At 43.0% G+C, this 7614-nt stretch overlaps 1 long non-coding RNA gene across 1 annotated transcript; it reads right to left on the bottom strand.

Moving 5' to 3' along the window:
• Positions 1-3309: 3309 nt before the first annotated feature.
• Positions 3310-5868, bottom strand: LOC115654824. Its single transcript, XR_004001277.1, has 3 exons — positions 5724-5868; positions 5011-5149; positions 3310-3349 (listed from the first exon to the last, which is right to left on the bottom strand). It is a non-coding gene; the product is annotated as an uncharacterized LOC115654824 (long non-coding RNA).
• Positions 5869-7614: the final 1746 nt, after the last annotated feature.

The raw sequence follows: 7614 nt of genomic DNA, 5'->3' as shown, positions 1-7614 counted from the left end.
ATATAGGGCATCAGGGATGCAAAGCCCCCTGACAAATGAGGTGGTAATATCCCTGCCCTGGAGAATTTGTAGTCTAAAGAAATTGTTAATGCTGACTACAGTCAAAAGCTGACAGAGACAACTAAAGTTGTTTGCAAACCCCTTGGTTGGTTTTGTAGCTCATTGCAATTCCAAGGGAAAAATGTGAACACACCTACACATGAGCCGTATGATTAAGATGCCCAGGCTCAGCTCTCTGCTTTGCCAAGCAAGAGACTGGAGTTCAGTCATTGGCCTCATTCTTCCCTTCCTTGCACCTGTGCAAAGCGGCAGTGAGGGAGGGGTGTAAGACATTAACCACTCTGAAAGACAGCGGTTTACACTCACTTTACAGAGGTGCAATGACTGCATAATGTTCAAAGCAGTGGAAAACCAGGCTTACAGGTTGGGCCAGCAGGGACTAGGAGCACTGCAGAGGCAATCAACTCAACCTGGAAGGAAATCAAGTCCAGTCTTTCATACATGCACTGGTGGCCTTAGAACAGAGGTAAAAATAAATAAATAAATAAATAAAAATAGTGACTTGGGGTCAGACAGGGATACAGAAGCCCTTAAAGACTGGACAAAAGTAAGAAATATAAATATTTAATACAGATTATGAACTAAATAGTGTTGATAGGGTAAATTAAGCAACAGACTGCTGGTGCGGTACTGCTAATTAACATACACATGAGGTGTGCAGTGAAGCAGGAAGCAAAACCAATTGCTTCCATTGTACCTGAGAAGTGGCTTAATTAGCAATTGCTGCACAAGCTGGAGTGGTTTACTGTGATTATAAAATGGATTTAAAAAAAATCTACAGGGATTACAAATAGGGCATTAAACAATTTTTGGAATCTTTCAAGGCTCAGCATTTTCTAGGTTTATTAGTTGCTCCATTCACCTCAGTAGCACATGCCCCTGGCTAGGCTGCTTGCAAACTCCTCTTGGACAAAGATCCAACATTACCTCAGCTTCTGTGCAAATGAATAGAATGAGCTGGGATAATAAAAAGGTACTTAACATAGTGCTTGGAGGGTGAGATTTCCTTTGAGGGGAGAAACAGACTCAGCTTCAACCTTCTCAGATTCTTCTGGTCACATCCCCATCTTCTCAGACTGTAACACTCCACTAGCTCCCTTCCCCAATCCATGCTTTACCGGCCTTTCCTACACTGGGAAAAATGAGACCCTCATTCACAGGCAGTGTAGCTTCACCAGCACTAGCAATAGCAGAAGCTGTAGCAACAGCACCCAAATGCTATCTACTGTACAGTCCAGCCTACACTAATATCCCCTACCATTGCTATGCCTGGTACTAGAGGAAGATGGGAGAATTTGAGAAAATTCTTAGCGTGGACAGGTGTATCTTTGATTTTGGAAAAGCACATGGAGCAACAGCTAGGCTGTTCTTTTTAGATATGTTATAAATATAAACAATTAAGTAGGATTGCCCTGGCTTCCAGCAGATATGTGGGTGACCACTTGTTCTCAGAGGTATACCCTCTTGCTCACTCACCAGGTATGGGATAAACACCTCCCTCCTCCCAGCTGCAATGTGGTAGAGTGGGATCCAGAAGAGCTGCATTCAACTGCTGATTGCCACTGACCTTGTGCCTTACTAGCTCCTCCCACCCTGTCTGTCTGTCTTCCATAATAGGAATATCATTTATTTGGGGACAGAGACTGTATCTATGTGTTTGTACAGTGTAGCAGGGCCCTGAGCTTCACTGGAGCCTTCAGGAGAAAGTTGGTGAAAACTGAGGCAAAAACCCTGTTTGCTATTGCCTACAGTGCTACCGGTATCTGTTCAGTTTGCAGAAGGGCTGCTGGTGTTTTAACCACTGTTCTCTCTTCCTGCTCAAAGCATCAGCACTTCACACACCAGTGCAGCTGCTGGCCTGTTTACCCTCAGGTTCCTGATAGGGCTAGCAATGGTGTAGCTGGACAAACGGCAGTCATAGTGGGTAGTGTTTGAGCAATTTCATTGTAGTTTTCTGCATTTCTTTATAATTAATCAATCATCAAGAAATGCAGAAAGCTATATTAGGTGTTCCAAACCTAAAGGGAGATAAGGTCCCTGGGTTTTCTTCCCACTGAGTTTCAATTTGTAACAGCACTGTAGGTTTCTGCACTGGTTGGTAAATCATTATAGTAATTGTATTATATATAGTAGGATCACAATTTAAAAGGATGTTTATTAAGAGATCAGCGCTAGAAAGGTGAACAGACATTTATAAAAGTAATTCCTGTCCAGACCACTACTCCCTATTGCAGGGGTAGGCAACCTATGGCACGTGTGCTGAAGGCGGCACGCGAGCTGATTTTCAGTGGCACACAGAGTGACCAGATGTCCCAATTTTATAGGCACAGTCCTGATATTGGGGGCTTTTTCTTATGTAACCCTTCTGCCCCTCTGAGTTGGCAGCAACAAGGGCCGGGTTCAGTATCCAGGGGTTCCGTTTCAGTAACCAATGCATAACCGGCTCGAGCCCCCACCCAGTGACCTGGGACCTCACATACCACACCCCCCTGGGTGCCTCTAAGAGGCAATACTTCCCCTCTCGCAAGCACGGAGTCTGAGTGTAGCAAAATCTTTTTAATAAAGGAAGGAATCAATGCGGCATTCCATTGGAGAAACACCACAAATAGGGTTATAGCACAAACCATAAACAAAAAACCCACCTCCAAGTACATTTGGCATTGTCCTTTTTCCCCTTAGAGTTTTAAGTCCAATCACCCCAAAGTCCAACAACCCAAAAGTCTCTGGTCAATGCCACCCCAGAGTTCGAGAGTTTATCTGTAGAGGTCCCTCCCCGCAGCCTGGGTAGAAAGGGGCACCTTACGTGGTCCGGGGCCAACTGCCCTGCCTCTCCGTGGGTTCTGCTTCTGCCTTCTCCACGAACTGCTCCGCTTTACCAGCTGCTCCACTCTGCTCCTCCAGCCGTCCTCAGAAACTGCTCTGCTCCACCAGCTGCTCTGCTCCATGAGCTGCTCCAGTTCTCTCTGCAAACTGCTCAGCTCCGCTCGCTCTGTGGGCTGCTCCACCCATCCCACAGCTACTCCGCTCTGCCAGCCGCTCTGCTGCCACCAGCTGTCCCGTGATCTGCTCCAGCCGTCCCCGCAACTGCTCCACTCCACCAGCTGCTCTGTTCCACAGTATAGCTTCAGGCTGCCCCACTAGTTAGCACAGTACTCAGTGCTCTCAGCTCAGTCATTTCAGCTCTTTAGTGATTTCAACTCTTAGTGATCTCAGCTCTTAATAGGGGAGCCCCAGTGCTAGTGCACCATTAGCCCAAAGTGAGTTCAGCTCAGTAACCTGTATTTAGATTCTTGAGGGAATAAAAAAAATCAACTCTGACATTCCACAGTGGAGAGAGAAGGGGGGTGGAACTGGTGCTTCTGGCTCCACAAGGAGACTGCACCACCAGGCACAGATATCTCTCCCCAACCTCTCTCAATTCACTGGGTTTTGGAACCCATGTCCCTTGTCTAGCAAGTACCACCCAACTGAGGGTGAGTCATTTGTCTCCAAGCAGTCCCACAGCTCTGCAGTCTGGGATAGGGTAGGCGTGCCTATGCAAATACACTCTCTGACCATTCTTTCCACCAGATGTCAGGGTAGAGCTTATCCTGACTCTGCTTACATCTATATAGGCTCCTATTACCTCTCACCCCTGTCCCAATTTTTCACACTTGCTGTCTGGTCACCCTACACTCACACTGCCCTGGTCCTGGCCACCAGTCCAGGGGGTTCTGCATTTTAATTTAATTTTAAATGAAGCTTCTTAAACATCTTAAAATCCTTATTTACGTTATATACAACAATAGTTTAGTTGTATATTATAGACTTCTAGAAAGAGACCTTCTAAAAACGTTAAAAGGATTACTGGCACACGAAACCTTAAATTAGAATGAATAAATGAAAACTTGGCACAGCACTTCTGAAAGGTTGCCGACCTCTGCCCTATTCCTTGAAACTGATGTAGTTTTCATACCAGCAAGAGCTACATCCATGAGGGTCAAGCCATAGGAAATGAGCCAGACAGCGGTTAGAGTCTGGCCACATCTAGCACAAGAGTGAGAAAATTATGTATGTATTAAAATAAAGTAAAACTTCTTCATTAGTTCAATGGAAACTTTTGCCTGTCAGACAAATCATTATAGTTGCTGTGGCACACCTGATGGGGTAAATTCCATGAACTACTTTAAAGAAAGGAAAAAAAGGGGGAGGGGAGGGGAGAACGATGAAAAATGCTGGCTCTTCTTTTAAAGGTCCCCTCTGTCCTAAAGTAACTTTGACTTGTCAGACACAGTAGAACAGGAAAGCAGCATAAAGTGAACAAGGAGCCACAAATCAGGTATTTTGATAGCATGAACAGCCGCTCACACCTGTTAACTATTCTGATTAGGCTTCCAGGGAAGTCCCTTTCCCATTGCTTAGACTCAGTGAAATGTATTGCAGAATCTGTTCCCATGCAACTGGCCCAACAGAGCAACAGAGCAGGATGCCAATGAAGTGACTAGTAAGCCTGCATGCCTCAAATGGAGAAGACACACTCACCAAGATATTTAAAACAGCTAAATATCCCAGCTACCTCTGAAACAAGGTATCTTGTCAACAGACTGACAGGTGAACATTTCAGATAGTGGTGCATGACCTTATTTGGGCAAAGAACAGCCTCCAAAGCTGTAACCATTTTGTGAATCAGTCCTTTTGGTACTTTATAATCAACCCACTTAGTACATTGCTGGACCCATAATATTGCTCCGGAGCTTGTTTTGTGTTGATCCAGAATGAACGGCCACTTCATGTGGCAATCTCAGATCAGCACTCAATTAAAGACTGTTTTAGCAGTGTCTAGAAAAGTAATGACTAAGCAAGGGCGAGGAAGTAGGGGCACAGATGCCCTATCTACATTACAAACAAGTTTAACAAAGGTTATGAAACTAAACTCAATAGTTGCTCTACCACAGCACATTTCAGACTGACCTGATAACTGAGAGGCAAGATAGTCCTGCGGTTAGCATGTAAACCTAGACTGTGGGAGAGCTGGGTTCAACTCCTGATCCACCACAGACTAATTGTGTGAACTCTGGCAAGTCGGTCTCTCTGCACGTCAGTTCCTCCTCTGTAAAATGTGATAATAGCATTACCTTAACCTTATGACAAAGGTGTTGAGAGAATAAACATATCAGAGACTGCGAGGGGCTTAGATACTGTTATAATTAGCACCATAAGTATGTAGGACAGATTGAAGAAGCTTAAGTGATGTCAGAACTGGCATCAAAATCCCTCTCAGATTTAAAAGCTATAAGTTGGCTCACCCCCACAGGAGGGTCTCTGGGGAGGAAATCTGTGAGGCTCTCCAGTATGTCAGCAAAATAATAGACAATGAAGTCCCTCAAAATAAGCTATTAAGGAAACGAAGTTCTGGGAGAGATCATGGATTAGAAACTGGCTAAGAGACAGCTAGAGGAGTATGCATAATAAAACATCCCACTTTAACATGGAAAGAAGTTAACAGCAGGGTACCCTAAGGATGCCAATATCCTTGTTTAGCATTGAAACTGGAAGGAAAAATTAAAGCCAACAAAAGTAAATGCTAATTTAAAACACATGCCCTTAATTTAACCTGTGGAACTCATTGTTACAAGATATTACTAAAACCAAGAGTAGGACTGAAAAAAGAATTAGATATTTACATCCAAGATAAGAACGTTGATTGTTATACAAAGCTGGATATCAGTCCTCATGCTTCAGGTCACAAACTTTGCATTAAATGCCTGGAAGAATCTTCTCCTAAAAATGTTAGACATGTCAGAAAACAGACAGTCAAAGTAGTAAACAAAACAAAAACAAAAACACAAAGCACACAAAACAAAACAAACAAGAAGCAAAAAATATCTAAAACTTCAATAGAGAATAAAAATTTAAAAAGTGAGTATAGGGCCAAATCCTGTTTTCCTTATAATTGTCCTTAAGAAGGTTTCTTGACTCATCCTCTGAAGACACTGGTTACTCTCAGAAGAATCACTGGTCTGACTTGGGATGGCAATTCCTATATTCTGATATTTCTCCTGAGCCATTTGGGGATGGGGTGTGGGACAGAGAGTTTGCTCTATAGCAAATGAGCCATAGCTTCCCCACCCCAAACCCAGATGATCTTCCAGGATCTGTCATAGCTATTAAATCTTCTTCAGTGGCACAGATTGTAGAGTTGCTCTACTAGGGACTTCCTGGACTTCATAAAGGGGGATTCCCTAATGCAGAGGATTCAGTGGAAAAGATGTTACAGCTTCATGACACTTGACTTTTACTAGTTATTGCCATAGGGCTGATAGGAGAATACATGTGCATCACACTAACTTTACTCATCCTTCCACGTACTCTCAGGAAGGGGATGATATCTTGGAGACAGCAGACAATTCTCCTTCTCCATGGGAGATCTGAATGGAGACTAAGGGTGAACATCTTGGCCTAATACTAGCGCGTGGGATTTGAACCCATTACTTACAATGTTAGGCTCCATACACACCAAGTAGTGTTAGAACAGGACTGAGCTGCAACCTTAGATTTTTAAGGGTAGAAGGGGCCATTATGATTATCTAGTCTGACCTCCTGTGTTCCACAGGTCATAGAACCTCAGGAAGTAATTTTTGCATCAAAGCCAGAATTTCTGTTTAGCTGCTGTTAAAGTTAAGGTACTTTTGTTTTTATTTAGTTCTGGAGTTTAGATTGATGGGTGAGAGTGATCAAAACAGGTTGCTAAGGTCTAATGCTACAAGACCTTAAAATGTTCAAAGGGCTTATAATGCTCAAATGAGCATCCATCCTTGATGGACTAGATCCTGGACACCAACTATTTGCAGCTAACATGACTAGAGAAGTGATTATATGCCATCTTTGTAGCTTCCTGATCCTCCAATCCCAAATAGCAATTTAGAGCCACCTCAGGACTGCTCTAAGTTGCACTAACTGCAATGGTTTCAAAAAGTAACATTATGCCATCTGCGGCTGGGTGGTGAACAAAAGCATTCTGGCCATACCCATATCCCAGTAGCTGAGGGCAAATGGCATAGAGCCAGCATAGGCGGATCTATCTCATTTGTGATATCCCAGCACAAAAAGAATCTTTAGCTGGCCACTTAAAAAGACATTAAATGTGATTTTCACTAGCACAGTGGCACAACACAGACTTAACAGGGTAGAGGAGCTGACTCTAGTATCTGAAAAGAACCTTTTCATATTCTCCCAACACCACTCTAGTGTTAAGGGTAAGTTTTCCTACCTCTTCTAAAATTTTCTCTCTCCAGGGGCTCATTTCCTCAAATTTGGCTACATAATCCTCATAATTAAATATAGAAATAGATTAATATAATTAACGCTAAATTTAAAATAATTCTGGCATTAGTAAAACTGAACTATGATTTAAAACTAAGAAACTAGGACATATTTTTAGTGAAACATGAGCCATTTCAGCATTGCCTTCATATTTTAAGGTAGCACTTAATAAAAAGGCAAATTCAGACTGTTTAGAGCTAGAAGGTTTGTATTAACATTGTTGAAGGGTTCTATGCAGCGAACTTGACATAT

This window comes from Gopherus evgoodei, chromosome 7, assembly GCF_007399415.2.
Source record: "Gopherus evgoodei ecotype Sinaloan lineage chromosome 7, rGopEvg1_v1.p, whole genome shotgun sequence".
Taxonomy (NCBI): Eukaryota; Metazoa; Chordata; order Testudines; family Testudinidae; genus Gopherus; species Gopherus evgoodei.
The sequence above is the reverse complement of the archived record's forward strand: the minus strand, read 5'-3'. Positions and strand labels throughout refer to the sequence as shown.